The 18,239-nt window shown below is 47.2% G+C and overlaps 25 non-coding genes across 25 annotated transcripts; all 25 read left to right on the top strand.

The window, feature by feature from the left end:
* The first annotated feature begins 518 nt into the window (after nucleotides 1-518).
* Nucleotides 519-637, top strand: LOC143874293 (5S ribosomal RNA). The gene has a single exon (XR_013248977.1). It is a non-coding gene; the product is annotated as a 5S ribosomal RNA (ribosomal RNA).
* A 597-nt stretch (nucleotides 638-1,234) lies between these two features.
* Nucleotides 1,235-1,353, top strand: LOC143874532 (5S ribosomal RNA). Its single transcript, XR_013249208.1, has one exon. It is a non-coding gene; the product is annotated as a 5S ribosomal RNA (ribosomal RNA).
* Nucleotides 1,354-1,950: 597 nt separating this feature from the next.
* Nucleotides 1,951-2,069, top strand: LOC143874919 (5S ribosomal RNA). Its single transcript, XR_013249589.1, has one exon. It is a non-coding gene; the product is annotated as a 5S ribosomal RNA (ribosomal RNA).
* A 597-nt stretch (nucleotides 2,070-2,666) lies between these two features.
* LOC143874294 (5S ribosomal RNA) lies at nucleotides 2,667-2,785 on the top strand. Its single transcript, XR_013248978.1, has one exon. It is a non-coding gene; the product is annotated as a 5S ribosomal RNA (ribosomal RNA).
* A 597-nt stretch (nucleotides 2,786-3,382) lies between these two features.
* Nucleotides 3,383-3,501, top strand: LOC143874935 (5S ribosomal RNA). The gene has a single exon (XR_013249604.1). It is a non-coding gene; the product is annotated as a 5S ribosomal RNA (ribosomal RNA).
* Nucleotides 3,502-4,098: 597 nt separating this feature from the next.
* Nucleotides 4,099-4,217, top strand: LOC143874799 (5S ribosomal RNA). Its single transcript, XR_013249469.1, has one exon. It is a non-coding gene; the product is annotated as a 5S ribosomal RNA (ribosomal RNA).
* A 597-nt stretch (nucleotides 4,218-4,814) lies between these two features.
* LOC143874662 (5S ribosomal RNA) lies at nucleotides 4,815-4,933 on the top strand. The gene has a single exon (XR_013249334.1). It is a non-coding gene; the product is annotated as a 5S ribosomal RNA (ribosomal RNA).
* A 597-nt stretch (nucleotides 4,934-5,530) lies between these two features.
* Nucleotides 5,531-5,649, top strand: LOC143874763 (5S ribosomal RNA). The gene has a single exon (XR_013249433.1). It is a non-coding gene; the product is annotated as a 5S ribosomal RNA (ribosomal RNA).
* A 597-nt stretch (nucleotides 5,650-6,246) lies between these two features.
* Nucleotides 6,247-6,365, top strand: LOC143875000 (5S ribosomal RNA). Its single transcript, XR_013249669.1, has one exon. It is a non-coding gene; the product is annotated as a 5S ribosomal RNA (ribosomal RNA).
* A 597-nt stretch (nucleotides 6,366-6,962) lies between these two features.
* Nucleotides 6,963-7,081, top strand: LOC143875045 (5S ribosomal RNA). Its single transcript, XR_013249711.1, has one exon. It is a non-coding gene; the product is annotated as a 5S ribosomal RNA (ribosomal RNA).
* A 597-nt stretch (nucleotides 7,082-7,678) lies between these two features.
* Nucleotides 7,679-7,797, top strand: LOC143875023 (5S ribosomal RNA). Its single transcript, XR_013249690.1, has one exon. It is a non-coding gene; the product is annotated as a 5S ribosomal RNA (ribosomal RNA).
* Nucleotides 7,798-8,394: 597 nt separating this feature from the next.
* Nucleotides 8,395-8,513, top strand: LOC143874815 (5S ribosomal RNA). The gene has a single exon (XR_013249484.1). It is a non-coding gene; the product is annotated as a 5S ribosomal RNA (ribosomal RNA).
* Nucleotides 8,514-9,110: 597 nt separating this feature from the next.
* Nucleotides 9,111-9,229, top strand: LOC143874778 (5S ribosomal RNA). Its single transcript, XR_013249448.1, has one exon. It is a non-coding gene; the product is annotated as a 5S ribosomal RNA (ribosomal RNA).
* Nucleotides 9,230-9,826: 597 nt separating this feature from the next.
* On the top strand, nucleotides 9,827-9,945 carry LOC143874296 (5S ribosomal RNA). Its single transcript, XR_013248980.1, has one exon. It is a non-coding gene; the product is annotated as a 5S ribosomal RNA (ribosomal RNA).
* A 597-nt stretch (nucleotides 9,946-10,542) lies between these two features.
* On the top strand, nucleotides 10,543-10,661 carry LOC143874764 (5S ribosomal RNA). Its single transcript, XR_013249434.1, has one exon. It is a non-coding gene; the product is annotated as a 5S ribosomal RNA (ribosomal RNA).
* Nucleotides 10,662-11,258: 597 nt separating this feature from the next.
* On the top strand, nucleotides 11,259-11,377 carry LOC143875003 (5S ribosomal RNA). The gene has a single exon (XR_013249671.1). It is a non-coding gene; the product is annotated as a 5S ribosomal RNA (ribosomal RNA).
* Nucleotides 11,378-11,974: 597 nt separating this feature from the next.
* LOC143875207 (5S ribosomal RNA) lies at nucleotides 11,975-12,093 on the top strand. Its single transcript, XR_013249864.1, has one exon. It is a non-coding gene; the product is annotated as a 5S ribosomal RNA (ribosomal RNA).
* A 597-nt stretch (nucleotides 12,094-12,690) lies between these two features.
* LOC143875146 (5S ribosomal RNA) lies at nucleotides 12,691-12,809 on the top strand. The gene has a single exon (XR_013249806.1). It is a non-coding gene; the product is annotated as a 5S ribosomal RNA (ribosomal RNA).
* Nucleotides 12,810-13,406: 597 nt separating this feature from the next.
* On the top strand, nucleotides 13,407-13,525 carry LOC143874817 (5S ribosomal RNA). The gene has a single exon (XR_013249486.1). It is a non-coding gene; the product is annotated as a 5S ribosomal RNA (ribosomal RNA).
* Nucleotides 13,526-14,122: 597 nt separating this feature from the next.
* On the top strand, nucleotides 14,123-14,241 carry LOC143874297 (5S ribosomal RNA). Its single transcript, XR_013248981.1, has one exon. It is a non-coding gene; the product is annotated as a 5S ribosomal RNA (ribosomal RNA).
* Nucleotides 14,242-14,838: 597 nt separating this feature from the next.
* Nucleotides 14,839-14,957, top strand: LOC143874298 (5S ribosomal RNA). Its single transcript, XR_013248982.1, has one exon. It is a non-coding gene; the product is annotated as a 5S ribosomal RNA (ribosomal RNA).
* A 597-nt stretch (nucleotides 14,958-15,554) lies between these two features.
* Nucleotides 15,555-15,673, top strand: LOC143874846 (5S ribosomal RNA). Its single transcript, XR_013249514.1, has one exon. It is a non-coding gene; the product is annotated as a 5S ribosomal RNA (ribosomal RNA).
* Nucleotides 15,674-16,270: 597 nt separating this feature from the next.
* LOC143875287 (5S ribosomal RNA) lies at nucleotides 16,271-16,389 on the top strand. Its single transcript, XR_013249943.1, has one exon. It is a non-coding gene; the product is annotated as a 5S ribosomal RNA (ribosomal RNA).
* A 597-nt stretch (nucleotides 16,390-16,986) lies between these two features.
* On the top strand, nucleotides 16,987-17,105 carry LOC143874299 (5S ribosomal RNA). The gene has a single exon (XR_013248983.1). It is a non-coding gene; the product is annotated as a 5S ribosomal RNA (ribosomal RNA).
* A 597-nt stretch (nucleotides 17,106-17,702) lies between these two features.
* LOC143873969 (5S ribosomal RNA) lies at nucleotides 17,703-17,821 on the top strand. The gene has a single exon (XR_013248661.1). It is a non-coding gene; the product is annotated as a 5S ribosomal RNA (ribosomal RNA).
* Nucleotides 17,822-18,239: the final 418 nt, after the last annotated feature.

Consider the following 18,239-nt stretch of genomic DNA (forward strand, 5'->3'; position numbering starts at 1 on the left):
TTCATTGCGACGCCTCTTACGTTTCGGTTCGGATCTTTTTATTTTCTTCCGGATGGTGAATTCAAATACGTCCGGTCTTTATTATGGCGAGGTGATAGTGTTGTTTGATTCAATAAACGGAATTCGTTCTGACATTTCATTTACGGTCAAAATATAGCGGGGGTTCGTTTAGATTCAGTGAGGTACCGGCTATAGCGGATGAGTGTACTAGTGGATGCGAGTCAGGAATCCGGTCGGAAGGTGTTTACTGGCCGTGAGCTACCCTTGGTGCACAAATATTGTTCCGACGATAACTTTTGATCCGCCCGTCAGATTGTGGCGATTCTTATATTGATTCGGGGGTACTCGGGAAGATTCATCGCGCGATGACAGCCCTGGCGGTCATCCGGCTTCTCGACATGCTCGTATCGTCCATCCGATGTCATCTAGCAGGATTTTTTCGCACTTTCATTTAAACGGACTTCGTACGACAATGCGAATGGAAACTCTTTATTACTTTGACAATGGAGAGGCATGCTGGGTGCGATCATACCAGCACAAATGCACTGGATCCCATCAGAACTCCGAAGTTAAGCGTGCTTGGACGAGAGTAGTACTAGGATGGGTGACCTCCTTGGAAGTCCTCGTGTTGCACTCCTGTCACTTTTTTCGGCTATCTATCACCTTTTTCGAACAATCTTTTGGTTCTAGAACGTCGATGCGAACTGAAACGCACGTTCAGTGCGACGCCTCCTAGCTTTCGGTTCGGATCTTTTTATTTTCTTCCGGATGATGAATTCAAATACGTCCGGTCTTTATTATGGCGGGGTGATAGTGTCGTTTGATTCGATAAACGGAATTCGTTCTGACATTTCATTTACGGTCAAAATATAGCGGGGGTTTGTTTAGATTCAGTGAGGTACCGGCTATAGCGGATGAGTGTACTAGTGGATGCGAGTCAGGAATCCGGCCGGAAGGTGTTTACTAGCCGTGAGCTACCCCTGGTGAACAAATATCGTTCCGACGATTACTTTTGATCCGCCCATCAGATCGTGGCGATTCATATATTGATTCGGAGGTACTCGGGAAGATTCATCGTGCGATGACAGCCCCGGCGGTCATCAGGCTACCCGACATGCTCGGATCGTCCATCCGATGTCATCTAGCAGGATTTTTTCGCACTTTCATTTAAACGGACTTCGTACGACAATGCGAATGGAAACTCTTTATTACTTTGACAATGGAGAGGCATGCTGGGTGCGATCATACCAGCTCAAATGCACTGGATCCCATCAGAACTCCGAAGTTAAGCGTGCTTGGACGAGAGTAGTACTAGGATGGGTGACCTCCTGGGAAATCCTCGTGTTGCACTCCTGTCACTTTTTTCGGCTATCTACCAATTTTTTCGAACAATCTTTCGGTTCTGGAACGTCGATGCGAACTGAAACGCACGTTCAGTGCGACGCCTCCTAGCTTTCGGTTCGGATCTTTTTATTTTCTTCCGGATGGTGAATTCAAATACGTCCGGTCTTTATTATGGCGAGGTGATAGTGTCGTTTGATTCGATAAACGGAATTCGTTCTGACATTTCATTTACGGTCAAAATATAGCGGGGGTTTGTTTAGATTTAGTGAGGTACCGGCTATAGCGGATGAGTGTACTAGTGGATGCGAGTCAGGAATCCGGCCGGAAGGTGTTTACTGGCCGTGAGCTACCCCTGGTGAACAAATATCGTTCCGACGATAACTTTTGATCCGCCCGTCAGATTGTGGCGATTCTTATATTGACTCGGGGGTACTCGGGAAGATTCATCGTGCGATGACAGCCCTGGCGGTCATCCGGCTACCCGACATGCTCGGATCGTCCATCCGATGTCATCTAGCAGGATTTTTTCGCACTTTCATTTAAACGGACTTCGTACGACAATGCGAATGGAAACTCTTTATTACTTTGACAATGGAGAGGCATGCTGGGTGCGATCATACCAACTCAAATGCACTGGATCCCATCAGAACTCCGAAGTTAAGCGTGCTTGGGCGAGAGTAGTACTAGGATGGGTGACCTCTTGGGAAATCCTCGTGTTGCACTCCTGTCACTTTTTTCGGCTATCTACCAATTTTTTCGAACAATCTTTCGGTTCTGGAACGTCGATGCGAACTGAAACGCACGTTCAGTGCGACGCCTCCTAGCTTTCGGTTCGGATCTTTTTATTTTCTTCCGGATGGTGAATTCAAATACGTCCGGTCTTTATTATGGCGAGGTGATAGTGTCGTTTGATTCGATAAACGGAATTCGTTCTGACATTTCATTTACGGTCAAAATATAGCGGGGGTTTGTTTAGATTCAGTGAGGTACCGGCTATAGCGGATGAGTGTACTAGTGGATGCGAGTCAGGAATCCGGCCGGAAGGTGTTTACTGGCCGTGAGCTACCCTTGGTGCACAAATATGGTTCCGACGATAACTTTTGATCCGCCCGTCAGATTGTGGCGATTCTTATATTGATTCGGGGGTACTCGGGAAGATTCTTCGCGCGATGACAGCCCTGGCGGTCATCCGGCTTCTCGACATGCTCGTATCGTCCATCCGATGTCATCTAGCAGGATTTTTTCGCACTTTCATTTAAACGGACTTCGTACGACAATGCGAATGGAAACTCTTTATTACTTTGACAATGGAGAGGCATGTTGGGTGCGATCATACCAGCACAAATGCACTGGATCCCATCAGAACTCCGAAGTTAAGCGTGCTTGGACGAGAGTAGTACTAGGATGGGTGACCTCCTTGGAAGTCCTCGTGTTGCACTCCTGTCACTTTTTTCGGCTATCTATCACTTTTTTCGAACAATCTTTTGGTTCTAGAACGTCGATGCGAACTGAAACGCACGTTCAGTGCGACGCCTCCTAGCTTTCGGTTCGGATCTTTTTATTTTCTTCCGGATGGTGAATTCAAATACGTCCGGTCTTTATTATGGCGGGGTGATAGTGTCGTTTGATTCGATAAACGGAATTCGTTCTGACATTTCATTTACGGTCAAAATATAGCGGGGGTTTGTTTAGATTCAGTGAGGTACCGGCTATAGCGGATGAGTGTACTAGTGGATGCGAGTCAGGAATCCGGCCGGAAGGTGTTTACTAGCCGTGAGCTACCCCTGGTGAACAAATATCGTTCCGACGATTACTTTTGATCCGCCCGTCAGATCGTGGCGATTCATATATTGATTCGGGGGTACTCGGGAAGATTCATCGTACGATGACAGCCCCGGCGGTCATCAGGCTACCCGACATGCTCGGATCGTCCATCCGATGTCATCTAGCAGGATTTTTTCGCACTTTCATTTAAACGGACTTCGTACGACAATGCGAATGGAAACTCTTTATTACTTTGACAATGGAGAGGCATGCTGGGTGCGATCATACCAGCACAAATGCTCTGGATCCCATCAGAACTCTGAAGTTAAGCGTGCTTGGACGAGAGTAGTACTAGGATGGGTGACCTCCTTGGAAGTCCTCGTGTTGCACTCCTGTCACTTTTTTCGGCTATCTATCACTTTTTTCGAACAATCTTTTGGTTCTAGAACGTCGATGCGAACTGAAACGCACGTTCAGTGCGACGCCTCTTACGTTTCGGTTCGGATCTTTTTATTTTCTTCCGGATGGTGAATTCAAATACGTCCGGTCTTTATTATAGCGGGGTGATAGTGTCGTTTGATTCGATAAACGGAATTCGTTCTGACATTTCATTTACGGTCAAAATATAGCGGGGGTTTGTTTAGATTCAGTGAGGTACCGGCTATAGCGGATGAGTGTACTAGTGGATGCGAGTCAGGAATCCGGCCGGAAGGTGTTTACTGGCCGTGAGCTACCCCTGGTGAACAAATATCGTTCCGACGATAACTTTTGATCCGCCTGTCAGATTGTGGCGATTCTTATATTGACTCGGGGGTACTCGGGAAGATTCATCGCGCGATGACAGCCCTGGTGGTCATCCGGCTTCCCGACATGCTCGGATCGTCCATCCGATGTCATCTAGCAGGATTTTTTCGCACTTTCATTTAAACGGACTTCGTACGACAATGCGAATGGAAACTCTTTATTACTTTGACAATGGAGAGGCATGCTGGGTGCGATCATACCAGCACAAATGCACTAGATCCCATCAGAACTCCGAAGTTAAGCGTGCTTGGACGAGAGTAGTACTAGGATGGGTGACCACCTTGGAAGTCCTCGTGTTGCACTCCTGTCACTTTATTCGGCTATCTACCAATTTTTTCGAACAATCTTTCGGTTCTGGAACGTCGATGCGAACTGAAACGCACGTTCAGTGCGACGCCTCCTAGGTTTCGGTTCGGATCTTTTTATTTTCTTCCGGATGGTGAATTCAAATACGTCCGGTCTTTATTATGGCGGGGTGATAGTGTCGTTTGATTCGATAAACGGAATTCGTTCCGACATTTCATTTACGGTCAAAATATAGCGGGGGTTTGTTTAGATTCAGTGAGGTACCGGCTATAGCGGATGAGTGTACTAGTGGATGCGAGTCAGGAATCCGGCCGGAAGGTGTTTACTGGCCGTGAGCTACCCCTGGTGAACAAATATCGTTCCGACGATAACTTTTGATCCGCCCATCAGATCGTGGCGATTCAAATATTGATTCGGGGGTACTCGGGAAGATTCATCGTGCGATTACAGCCCTGGCGGTCATCCGGCTACCCGACATGCTCGGATCGTCCATCCGATGTCATCTAGCAGGATTTTTTCGCACTTTCATTTAAACGGACTTCGTACGACAATGCGAATGGAAACTCTTTATTACTTTGACAATGGAGAGGCATGCTGGGTGCGATCATACCAGCTCAAATGCACTGGATCCCATCAGAACTCCAAAGTTAAGCGTGCTTGGCCGAGAGTAGTACTAGGATGGGTGACCTCCTGGGAAATCCTCGTGTTGCACTCCTGTCACTTTTTTCGGCTATCTACCACATTTTTCGAACAATCTTTTGGTTCTGGAACGTCGATGCGAACTGAAACGCACGTTCAGTGCGACGCCTCCTAGCTTTCGGTTCGGATCTTTTTATTTTCTTCCGGATGGTGAATTCAAATACGTCCGGTCTTTAGTATGGCGAGGTGATAGTGTCGTTTGATTCGATAAACGGAATTCGTTCTGACATTTCATTTACGGTCAAAATATAGCGGGGGTTTGTTTAGATTCAGTGAGGTACCGGCTATAGCGGATGAGTGTACTAGTGGATGCGAGTCAGGAATCCGGCCGGAAGGTGTTTACTGGCCGTGAGCTACCCCTGGTGAACAAATATCGTTCCGACGATAACTTTTGATCAGCCCATCAGATCGTGGCGATTCATATATTGATTCGGGGGTACTCGGGAAGATTCATCGTGCGATGACAGCCCTGGCGGTCATCCGGCTACCCGACATGCTCGGATCGTCCATCCGATGTCATCTAGCAGGATTTTTTCGCACTTTCATTTAAACGGACTTCGTACGACAATGCGAATGGAAACTCTTTATTACTTTGACAATGGAGAGGCATGCTGGGTGCGATCATACCAGCACAAATGCACTAGATCCCATCAGAACTCCGAAGTTAAGCGTGCTTGGACGAGAGTAGTACTAGGATGGGTGACCTCCTTGGAAGTCCTCGTGTTGCACTCCTGTCACTTTTTTCGGCTATCTATCACTTTTTTCGAACAATCTTTCGGTTCTGGAACGTCGATGCGAACTGAAACGCACGTTCAGTGCGACGCCTCCTAGCTTTCGGTTCGGATCTTTTTATTTTCTTCCGGATGGTGAATTCAAATACGTCCGGTCTTTATTATGGCGAGGTGATAGTGTCGTTTGATTCGATAAACGGAATTCGTTCTGACATTTCATTTACGGTCAAAATATAGCGGGGGTTTGTTTAGATTCAGTGAGGTACCGGCTATAGCGGATGAGTGTACTAGTGGATGCGAGTCAGGAATCCGGCCGGAAGGTGTTTACTGGCCGTGAGCTACCCCTGGTGAACAAATATCGTTCCGACGATTACTTTTGATCCGCCCATCAGATCGTGGCGATTCATATATTGATTCGGGGGTACTCGGGAAGATTCATCGTGCGATTACAGCCCTGGCGGTCATCCGGCTACCCGACATGCTCGGATCGTCCATCCGATGTCATCTAGCAGGATTTTTTCGCACTTTCATTTAAACGGACTTCGTACGACAATGCGAATGGAAACTCTTTATTACTTTGACAATGGAGAGGCATGCTGGGTGCGATCATACCAGCTCAAATGCACTGGATCCCACCAGAACTCCGATGTTAAGCGTGCTTGGGCGAGAGTAGTACTAGGATGGGTGACCTCCTGGGAAATCCTCGTGTTGCACTCCTGTCACTTTTTTCGGCAATCTACCACTTTTTTCGAACAATCTTTCGGTTCTGGAACGTCGATGCGAACTAAAACGCACGTTCAGTGCGACGCCTCCTAGCTTTCGGTTCGGATCTTTTTATTTTCTTCCGGATGGAGAATTCAAATACGTCCGGTCTTTATTATGGCGAGGTGATAGTGTCGTTTGATTCGATAAACGGAATTCGTTCTGACATTTCATTTACGGTCAAAATATAGCGGGGGTTTGTTTAGATTCAGTGAGGTACCGGCTATAGCGGATGAGTGTACTAGTGGATGCGAGTTAGGAATCCGGCCGGAAGGTGTTTACTGGCCGTGAGCTACCCCTGGTGAACAAATATCGTACCGACGATAACTTTTGATCCGCCCGTCAGATTGTGGCGATTCTTATATTGATTCGGGGGTACTCGGGAAGATTCATCGCGCGATGACAGCCGTGGCGGTCATCCGGCTTCCCGACATGCTCGGATCGTTCATCCGATGTCATCTAGCAGGATTTTTTCGCACTTTCATTTAAACGGACTTCGTACGACAATGCAAATGGGAACTCTTTATTACTTTGACAATGGAGAGGCATGCTAGGTGCGATCATACCAGCACAAATGCACTGGATCCCATCAGAACTCCGAAGTTAAGCGTGCTTGGACGAGAGTAGTACTAGGATGGCTGACCTCCTTGGAAGTCCTCGTGTTGCACTCCTGTCACTTTTTTCGGCTATCTATCACTTTTTTCGAACAATCTTTTGGTTCTAGAACGTCGATGCGAACTGAAACGCACGTTCAGTGCGACGCCTCCTAGATTTCGGTTCGGATCTTTTTATTTTCTTCCGGATGGTGAATTCAAATACGTCCGGTCTTTATTATGGCGGGGTGATAGTGTCGTTTGATTCGATAAACGGAATTCGTTCTGACATTTCATTTACGGTCAAAATATAGCGGGGGTTTGTTTAGATTCAGTGAGGTACCGGCTATAGCGGATGAGTGTACTAGTGGATACGAGTTAGGAATCCGGCCGGAAGGTGTTTACTGGCCGTGAGCTACCCCTGGTGAACAAATATCGTTCCGACGATTACTTTTGATCCGCCCATCAGATCGTGGCGATTCATATATTGATTCGGGGGTACTCGGGAAGATTCATCGTGCGATGACAGCCCTGGCGGTCATCCGGCTACCCGACATGCTCGGATCGTCCATCCGATGTCATCTAGCAGGATTTTTTCGCACTTTCATTTAAACGGACTTCGTACGACAATGCAAATGTAAACTCTTTATTACTTTGACAATGGAGAGGCATGCTGGGTGCGATAATACCAGCACAAATGCACTGGATCCCATCAGAACTCCGAAGTTAAGCGTGCTTGGACGAGAGTAGTACTAGGATGGCTGACCTCCTTGGAAGTCCTCGTGTTGCACTCCTGTCACTTTTTTCGGCTATCTATCACTTTTTTCGAACAATCTTTTGGTTCTAGAACGTCGATGCGAACTGAAACGCACGTTCAGTGCGACGCCTCCTAGATTTCGGTTCGGATCTTTTTATTTTCTTCCGGATGGTGAATTCAAATACGTCCGGTCTTTATTATGGCGGGGTGATAGTGACGTTTGATTCGATAAACGGAATTCGTTCTGACATTTCATTTACGGTCAAAATATAGCGGGTGTTTGTTTAGATTCAGTGAGGTACCGGCTATAGCGGATGAGTGTACTAGTGGATGCGAGTCAGGAATCCGGCCGGAAGGTGTTTACTGGCCGTGAGCTACCCCTGGTGAACAAATATCGTTCCGACGATTACTTTTGATCCGCCCATCAGATCGTGGCGATTCATATATTGATTCGGGGGTACTCGGGAAGATTCATCGTGCGATGACAGCCCTGGCGGTCATCCGGCTACCCGACATGCTCGGATCGTCCATCCGATGTCATCTAGCAGGATTTTTTCGCACTTTCATTTAAACGGACTTCGTACGACAATGCGAATGGAAACTCTTTATTACTTTGACAATGGAGAGGCATGCTGGGTGCGATCATACCAGCTCAAATGCACTAGATCTCATCAGAACTCCGAAGTTAAGCGTGCTTGGGCGAGAGTAGTACTAGGATGGGTGACCTCCTGGGAAATCCTCGTGTTGCACTCCTGTCACTTTTTTCGGCTATCTACCACTTTTTTCGAACAATCTTTCGGTTCTGGAACGTCGATGCGAACTGAAACGCACGTTCAGTGCGACGCCTCTTAGCTTTCGGTTCGGATCTTTTTATTTTCTTCCGGATGGTGAATTCAAATACGTCCGGTCTTTATTATGGCGGGGTGATAGTGTCGTCTGATTCGATAAACGGAATTCGTTCTGACATTTCATTTACGGTCAAAATATAGCGGGGGTTTGTTTAGATTCAGTGAGGTACCGGCTATAGCGGATGAGTGTACTAGTGGATGCGAGTCAGGAATCCGGCCGGAAGGTGTTTACTGGCCGTGAGCTACCCCTGGTGAACAAATATCGTTCCGACGATTACTTTTGATCCGCCCATCAGATCGTGGCGATTCATATATTGATTCGGGGGTACTCGGGAAGATTCATCGTACGATGACAGCCCTGGCGGTCATCAGGCTACCCGACATGCTCGGATCGTCCATCCGATGTCATCTAGCAGGATTTTTTCGCACTTTCATTTAAACGGACTTCGTACGACAATGCGAATGGAAACTCTTTATTACTTTGACAATGGAGAGGCATGCTGGGTGCGATCATACCAGCACAAATGCACTGGATCCCATCAGAACTCCGAAGTTAAGCGTGCTTGGACGAGAGTCGTACTAGGATGGGTGACCTCCTTGGAAGTCCTCGTGTTGCACTCCTGTCACTTTTTTCGGCTATCTATCACTTTTTTCGAACAATCTTTTGGTTCTAGAACGTCGATGCGAACTGAAACGCACGTTCAGTGCGACGCCTCCTAGGTTTCGGTTCGGATCTTTTTATTTTCTTCCGGATGGTTAATTCAAATACGTCCGGTCTTTATTATGGCGGGGTGATAGTGTCGTTTGATTCGATAAACGGAATTTGTTCCGACATTTCATTTACGGTCAAAATATAGCGGGGGTTTGTTTAGATTCAGTGAGGTACCGGCTATAGCGGATGAGTGTACTAGTGGATGCGAGTCAGGAATCCGGCCGGAAGGTGTTTACTGGCCGTGAGCTACCCCTGGTGAACAAATATCGTTCCGACGATTACTTTTGATCCGCCCATCAGATCGTGGCGATTCATATATTGATTCGGGGGTACTCGGGAAGATTCATCGTGCGATGACAGCCCTGGCGGTCATCCGGCTACCCGACATGCTCGGATCGTCCATCCGATGTCATCTAGCAGGATTTTTTCGCACTTTCATTTAAACGGACTTCGTACGACAATGCGAATGGAAACTCTTTATTACTTTGACAATGGAGAGGCATGCTGGGTGCGATCATACCAGCACAAATGCACTGGATCCCATCAGAACTCCGAAGTTAAGCGTGCTTGGACGAGAGTAGTACTAGGATGGGTGACCTCCTTGGAAGTCCTCGTGTTGCACTCCTGTCACTTTTTTCGGCTATCTATCACTTTTTTCGAACAATCTTTTGGTTCTAGAACGTCGATGCGAACTGAAACGCACGTTCAGTGCGACGCCTCCTAGCTTTCGGTTCGGATCTTTTTATTTTCTTCCGGATGGTGAATTCAAATACGTCCGGTCTTTATTATGGCGGGGTGATAGTGTCGTGTGATTCGATAAACGGAATTCGTTCTGACATTTCATTTACGGTCAAAATATAGCGGGGGTTTGTTTAGATTCAGTGAGGTACCGGCTATAGCGGATGAGTGTACTAGTGGATGCGAGTCAGGAATCCGGCCGGAAGGTGTTTACTGGCCGTGAGCTACCCCTGGTGAACAAATATCGTTCCGACGATTACTTTTGATCCGCCCATCAGATCGTGGCGATTCATATATTGATTCGGGGGTACTCGGGAAGATTCATCGTGCGATGACAGCCCTGGCGGTCATCCGGCTACCCGACATGCTCGGATCGTCCATCCGATGTCATCTAGCAGGATTTTTTCGCACTTTCATTTAAACGGACTTCGTACGACAATGCGAATGGAAACTCTTTATTACTTTGACAATGGAGAGGCATGCTGGGTGCGATCATACCAGCACAAATGCACTAGATCCCATCAGAACTCCGAAGTTAAGCGTGCTTGGACGAGAGTAGTACTAGGATGGGTGACCTCCTTGGAAGTCCTCGTGTTGCACTCCTGTCACTTTTTTCGGCTATCTATCACTTTTTTCGAACAATCTTTCGGTTCTGGAACGTCGATGCGAACTGAAACGCACGTTCAGTGCGACGCCTCCTAGCTTTCGGTTTGGATTTTTTTATTTTCTTCCGGATGGTGAATTCAAATACGTCCGGTCTTTATTATGGCGAGGTGATAGTGTCGTTTGATTCGATAAACGGAATTCGTTCTGACATTTCATTTACGGTCAAAATATAGCGGGGGTTTGTTTAGATTCAGTGAGGTACCGGCTATAGCGGATGAGTGTACTAGTGGATGCGAGTCAGGAATCCGGCCGGAAGGTGTTTACTGGCCGTGAGCTACCCCTGGTGAACAAATATCGTTCCGACGATTACTTTTGATCCGCCCATCAGATCGTGGCGATTCATATATTGATTCGGGGGTACTCGGGAAGATTCATCGTGCGATGACAGCCCTGGCGGTCATCCGGCTACCCGACATGCTTGGATCGTCCATCCGATGTCATCTAGCAGGATTTTTTCGCACTTTCATTTAAACGGACTTCGTACGACAATGCGAATGGAAACTCTTTATTACTTTGACAATGGAGAGGCATGCTGGGTGCGATCATACCAGCTCAAATGCACTGGATCCCACCAGAACTCCGATGTTAAGCGTGCTTGGGCGAGAGTAGTACTAGGATGGGTGACCTCCTGGGAAATCCTCGTGTTGCACTCCTGTCACTTTTTTCGGCAATCTACCACTTTTTTCGAAAAATCTTTCGGTTCTGGAACGTCGATGCGAACTAAAACGCACGTTCAGTGCGACGCCTCCTAGCTTTCGGTTCGGATCTTTTTATTTTCTTCCGGATGGAGAATTCAAATACGTCCGGTCTTTATTATGGCGAGGTGATAGTGTCGTTTGATTCGATAAACGGAATTCGTTCTGACATTTCATTTACGGTCAAAATATAGCGGGGGTTTGTTTAGATTCAGTGAGGTACCGGCTATAGCGGATGAGTGTACTAGTGGATGCGAGTCAGGAATCCGGCCGGAAGGTGTTTACTGGCCGTGAGCTACCCCTGGTGAACAAATATCGTACCGACGATAACTTTTGATCCGCCCGTCAGATTGTGGCGATTCTTATATTGATTCGGGGGTACTCGGGAAGATTCATCGCGCGATGACAGCCGTGGCGGTCATCCGGCTTCCCGACATGCTCGGATCGTCCATCCGATGTCATCTAGCAGGATTTTTTCGCACTTTCATTTAAACGGACTTCGTACGACAATGCAAATGGGAACTCTTTATTACTTTGACAATGGAGAGGCATGCTAGGTGCGATCATACCAGCACAAATGCACTGGATCCAATCAGAACTCCGAAGTTAAGCGTGCTTGGACGAGAGTAGTACTAGGATGGCTGACCTCCTTGGAAGTCCTCGTGTTGCACTCCTGTCACTTTTTTCGGCTATCTATCACTTTTTTCGAACAATCTTTTGGTTCTAGAACGTCGATGCGAACTGAAACGCACGTTCAGTGCGACGCCTCCTAGATTTCGGTTCGGATCTTTTTATTTTCTTCCGGATGGTGAATTCAAATACGTCCGGTCTTTATTATGGCGGGGTGATAGTGTCGTTTGATTCGATAAACGGAATTCGTTCTTACATTTCATTTACGGTCAAAATATAGCGGGGGTTTGTTTAGATTCAGTGAGGTACCGGCTATAGCGGATGAGTGTACTAGTGGATACGAGTCAGGAATCCGGCCGGAAGGTGTTTACTGGCCGTGAGCTACCCCTGGTGAACAAATATCGTTCCGACGATTACTTTTGATCCGCCCATCAGATCTTGGCGATTCATATATTGATTCGGGGGTACTCGGGAAGATTCATCGTGCGATGACAGCCCTGGCGGTCATCCGGCTACCCGACATGCTCGGATCGTCCATCCGATGTCATCTAGCAGGATTTTTTCGCACTTTCATTTAAACGGACTTCGTACGACAATGCAAATGTAAACTCTTTATTACTTTGACAATGGAGAGGCATGCTGGGTGCGATAATACTAGCACAAATGCACTGGATCCCATCAGAACTCCGAAGTTAAGCGTGCTTGGACGAGAGTAGTACTAGGATGGCTGACCTCCTTGGAAGTCCTCGTGTTGCACTCCTGTCACTTTTTTCGGCTATCTATCATTTTTTTCGAACAATCTTTTGGTTCTAGAACGTCGATGCGAACTGAAACGCACGTTCAGTGCGACGCCTCCTAGATTTCGGTTCGGATCTTTTTATTTTCTTCCGGATGGTGAATTCAAATACGTCCGGTCTTTATTATGGCGGGGTGATAGTGACGTTTGATTCGATAAACGGAATTCGTTCTGACATTTCATTTACGGTCAAAATATAGCGGGTGTTTGTTTAGATTCAGTGAGGTACCGGCTATAGCGGATGAGTGTACTAGTGGATGCGAGTCAGGAATCCGGCCGGAAGGTGTTTACTGGCCGTGAGCTACCCCTGGTGAACAAATATCGTTCCGACGATTACTTTTGATCCGCCCATCAGATCGTGGCGATTCATATATTGATTCGGGGGTACTCGGGAAGATTCATCGTGCGATAACAGCCCTGGCGGTCATCCGGCTACCCGACATGCTCGGATCGTCCATCCGATGTCATCTAGCAGGATTTTTTCGCACTTTCATTTAAACGGACTTCGTACGACAATGCGAATGGAAACTCTTTATTACTTTGACAATGGAGAGGCATGCTGGGTGCGATCATACCAGCTCAAATGCACTAGATCTCATCAGAACTCCGAAGTTAAGCGTGCTTGGGCGAGAGTAGTACTAGGATGGGTGACCTCCTGGGAAATCCTCGTGTTGCACTCCTGTCACTTTTTTCGGCTATCTACCACTTTTTTCGAACAATCTTTCGGTTCTGGAACGTCGATGCGAACTGAAACGCACGTTCAGTGCGACGCCTCCTAGCTTTCGGTTCGGATCTTTTTATTTTCTTCCGGATGGTGAATTCAAATACGTCCGGTCTTTATTATGGCGGGGTGATAGTGTCGTTTGATTCGATAAACGGAATTCGTTCTGACATTTCATTTACGGTCAAAATATAGCGGGGGTTTGTTTAGATTCAGTGAGGTACCGGCTATAGCGGATGAGTGTACTAGTGGATGCGAGTCAGGAATCCGGCCGGAAGGTGTTTACTGGCCGTGAGCTACCCCTGGTGAACAAATATCGTTCCGACGATTACTTTTGATCCGCCCATCAGATCGTGGCGATTCATATATTGATTCGGGGGTACTCGGGAAGATTCATCGTACGATGACAGCCCTGGCGGTCATCAGGCTACCCGACATGCTCGGATCGTCCATCCGATGTCATCTAGCAGGATTTTTTCGCACTTTCATTTAAACGGACTTCGTACGACAATGCGAATGGAAACTCTTTATTACTTTGACAATGGAGAGGCATGCTGGGTGCGATCATACCAGCACAAATGCACTGGATCCCATCAGAACTCCGAAGTTAAGCGTGCTTGGACGAGAGTAGTACTAGGATGGGTGACCTCCTTGGAAGTCCTCGTGTTGCACTCCTGTCACTTTTTTCGGCTATCTATCACTTTTTTCGAACAATCTTTTGGTTCTAGAACGTCGATGCGAACTGAAACGCACGTTCAGTGCGACGCCTCCTAGGTTTCGGTTCGGATCTTTTTATTTTCTTCCGGATGGTTAATTCAAATACGTCCGGTCTTTATTATGGCGGGGTGATAGTGTCGTTTGATTCGATAAACGGAATTTGTTCCGACATTTCATTTACGGTCAAAATATAGCGGGGGTTTGTTTAGATTCAGTGAGGTACCGGCTATAGCGGATGAGTGTACTAGTGGATGCGAGTCAGGAATCCGGCCGGAAGGTGTTTACTGGCCGTGAGCTACCCCTGGTGAACAAATATCGTTCCGACGATTACTTTTGATCCGCCCATCAGATCGTGGCGATTCATATATTGATTCGGGGGTACTCGGGAAGATTCATCGTGCAATGACAGCCCTGGCGGTCATCCGGCTACCCGACATGCTCGGATCGTCCATCCGATGTCATCTAGCAGGATTTTTTCGCACTTTCATTTAAACGGACTTCGTACGACAATGCGAATGGAAACTCTTTATTACTTTGACAATGGAGAGGCATGCTGGGTGCGATCATACCAGCACAAATGCACTGGATCCCATCAGAACTCCGAAGTTAAGCGTGCTTGGACGAGAGTAGTACTAGGATGGGTGACCTCCTTGGAAGTCCTCGTGTTGCACTCCTGTCACTTTTTTCGGCTATCTATCACTTTTTTCGAACAATCTTTTGGTTCTAGAACGTCGATGCGAACTGAAACGCACGTTCAGTGCGACGCCTCGTAGCTTTCGGTTCGGATCTTTTTATTTTCTTCCGGATGGTGAATTCAAATACGTCCGGTCTTTATTATGGCGGGGTGATAGTGTCGTTTGATTCGATAAACGGAATTTGTTCTGACATTTCATTTACGGTCAAAATATAGCGGGGGTTTGTTTAGATTCAGTGAGGTACCGGCTATAGCGGATGAGTGTACTAGTGGATGCGAGTCAGGAATCCGGCCGGAAGGTGTTTACTGGCCGTGAGCTACCCCTGGTGAACAAATATCGTTCCGACGATTACTTTTGATCCGCCCATCAGATCGTGGCGATTCATATATTGATTCGGGGGTACTCGGGAAGATTCATCGTGCGATGACAGCCCTGGCGGTCATCCGGCTACCCGACATGCTCGGATCGTCCATCCGATGTCATCTAGCAGGATTTTTTCGCACTTTCATTTAAACGGACTTCGTACGACAATGCGAATGGAAACTCTTTATTACTTTGACAATGGACAGGCATGCTGGGTGCGATCATACCAGCTCAAATGCACTAGATCCCACCAGAACTCTGAAGTTAAGCGTGCTTGGGCGAGAGTAGTACTAGGATGGGTGACCTCCTGGGAAATCCTCGTGTTGCACTCCTGTCACTTTTTTCGGCTATCTATCACTTTTTTCGAACAATCTTTCGGTTCTGGAACGTCGATGCGAACTGAAACGCACGTTCAGTGCGACGCCTCCTAGCTTTCGGTTCGGATCTTTTTATTTTCTTCCGGATGGTGAATTCAAATACGTCCGGTCTTTATTATGGCGGGGTGATAGTGTCGTTTGATTCGATAAACGGAATTCGTTCTGACATTTCATTTACGGTCAAAATATAGCGGGGGTTTGTTTAGATTCAGTGAGGTACCGGCTATAGCGGATGAGTGTACTAGTGGATGCGAGTCAGGAATCCGGCCGGAAGGTGTTTACTAGCGGTGAGCTACCCCTGGTGAACAAATATCGTTCCGACGATTACTTTTGATCCGCCCATCAGATCGTGGCGATTCATATATTGATTCGGGGGTACTCGGGAAGATTCATCGTACGATGACAGCCCTGGCGGTCATCAGGCTACCCGACATGCTCGGATCGTCCATCCGATGTCATCTAGCAGGATTTTTTCGCACTTTCATTTAAACGGACTTCGTACGACAATGCGAATGGAAACTCTTTATTACTTTGACAATGGAGAGGCATGCTGGGTGCGATCATACCAGCACAAATGTTCTGGATCCCATCAGAACTCTGAAGTTAAGCGTGCTTGGACGAGAGTGGTACTAGGATGGGTGACCTCCTTGGAAGTCCTCATGTTGCACTCCTGTCACTTTTTTCGGCTATCTATCACTTTTTTCGAACAATCTTTTGGTTCTAGAACGTCGATGCGAACTGAAACGCACGTTCAGTGCGACGCCTCCTAGATTTCGGTTCGGATATTTTTATTTTCTTCCGGATGGTGAATTCAAATACGTCCGGTCTTTATTATGGCGAGGTGATAGTGTCGTTTGATTCGATAAACGGAATTCGTTCTGACATTTCATTTACGGTCAAAATATAGCGGGGGTTTGTTTAGATTCAGTGAGGTACCGGCTATAGCGGATGAGTGTACTAGTGGATGCGAGTCAGGAATCCGGTCGGAAGGTGTTTACTGGCCGTGAGCTACCCTTGGTGCACAAATATTGTTCTGACGATAACTTTTGATCCGCCCGTCAGATTGTGGCGATTCTTATATTGATTCGGGGGTACTAGGGAAGATTCATCGTGCGATTGCAGCCTTGGCGATCATCCGGCTTCCCGACATGCTCGGATCGTCCATCCGATTTCATCTAGCAATATTTTTTCGCACTTTCATTTAAACGGACTTCGTACGACAATGCGAATGGAAACTCTTTATTACTTTGACAATGGAGAGGCATGCTGGGTGCGATCATACCAGCACAAATGCACTGGATCCCATCAGAACTCCGAAGTTAAGCGTGCTTGGACGAGAGTAGTACTAGGATGGGTGACCTCCTTGGAAGTCCTCGTGTTGCACTCCTGTCACTTTTTTCGGCTATCTATCACTTTTTTCGAACAATCTTTTGGTTCTAGAACGTCGATGCGAACTGAAACGCACGTTCAGTGCGACGCCTCCTAGGTTTCGGTTCGGATATTTTTATTTTCTTCCGAAGGGTGAATTCAAATACGTCCGGTCTTTATTATGGCGGGGTGATAGTGTCGTTTGATTCGATAAACGGAATTCGTTCTGACATTTCATTTGCGGTCAAAATATAGCGGGGGTTTGTTTAGATTCAGTGAGGTACCGGCTATAGCGGATGAGTGTACTAGTGGATGCGAGTCAGGAATCCGGCCGGAAGGTGTTTACTGGCCGTGAGCTACCCCTGGTGAACAAATATCGTTCCGACGATAACTTTTGATCCGCCCATCAGATCGTGGCGATTCATATATTGATTCGGGGGTACTCGGGAAGATTCATCGTGCGATGACAGCCTTGGCGGTCATCCGGCTACCCGACATGCTCGGATCGTCCATCCGATGTCATCTAGCAGGATTTTTTCGCACTTTCATTTAAACGGACTTCGTACGACAATGCGAATGGAAACTCTTTATTACTTTGACAATGGAGAGGCATGCTGGGTGCGATCATACCAGCTCAAATGCACTGGATCCCATCAGAACTCCGAAGTTAAGCGTGCTTGGGCGAGAGTAGTACTAGGATGGGTGACCTCCTGGGAAATCCTCGTGTTGCACTCCTGTCACTTTTTTCGGCTATCTACCAATTTTTTCGAACAATCTTTCGGTTCTGGAACGTCGATGCGAACTGAAACGCACGTTCAGTGCGACGCCTCCTAGCTTTCGGTTCGGATCTTTTTATTTTCTTCCGGATGGTGAATTCAAATACGTCCGGTCTTTATTATGGCGAGGTGATAGTGTCGTTTGATTCGATAAACGGAATTCGTTCGGACATTTCATTTACGGTCAAAATATAGCGGGGGTTTGTTTAGATTCAGTGAGGTACCGGCTATAGCGGATGAGTGTACTAGTGGATGCGAGTCAGGAATCCGGCCGGAAGGTGTTTACTGGCCGTGAGCTACCCCTGGTGAACAAATATCGTTTCGACGATTACTTTTGATCCGCCCGTCAGATTGTGGCGATTCTTATATTGACTCGG

The sequence above is a fragment of the Tasmannia lanceolata genome, unplaced genomic scaffold (genome assembly GCF_043159265.1).
Source record: "Tasmannia lanceolata isolate RefF3 unplaced genomic scaffold, GAP_Taslan_0.1 ptg000003l, whole genome shotgun sequence".
Classification (NCBI taxonomy): Eukaryota; Viridiplantae; Streptophyta; class Magnoliopsida; order Canellales; family Winteraceae; genus Tasmannia; species Tasmannia lanceolata.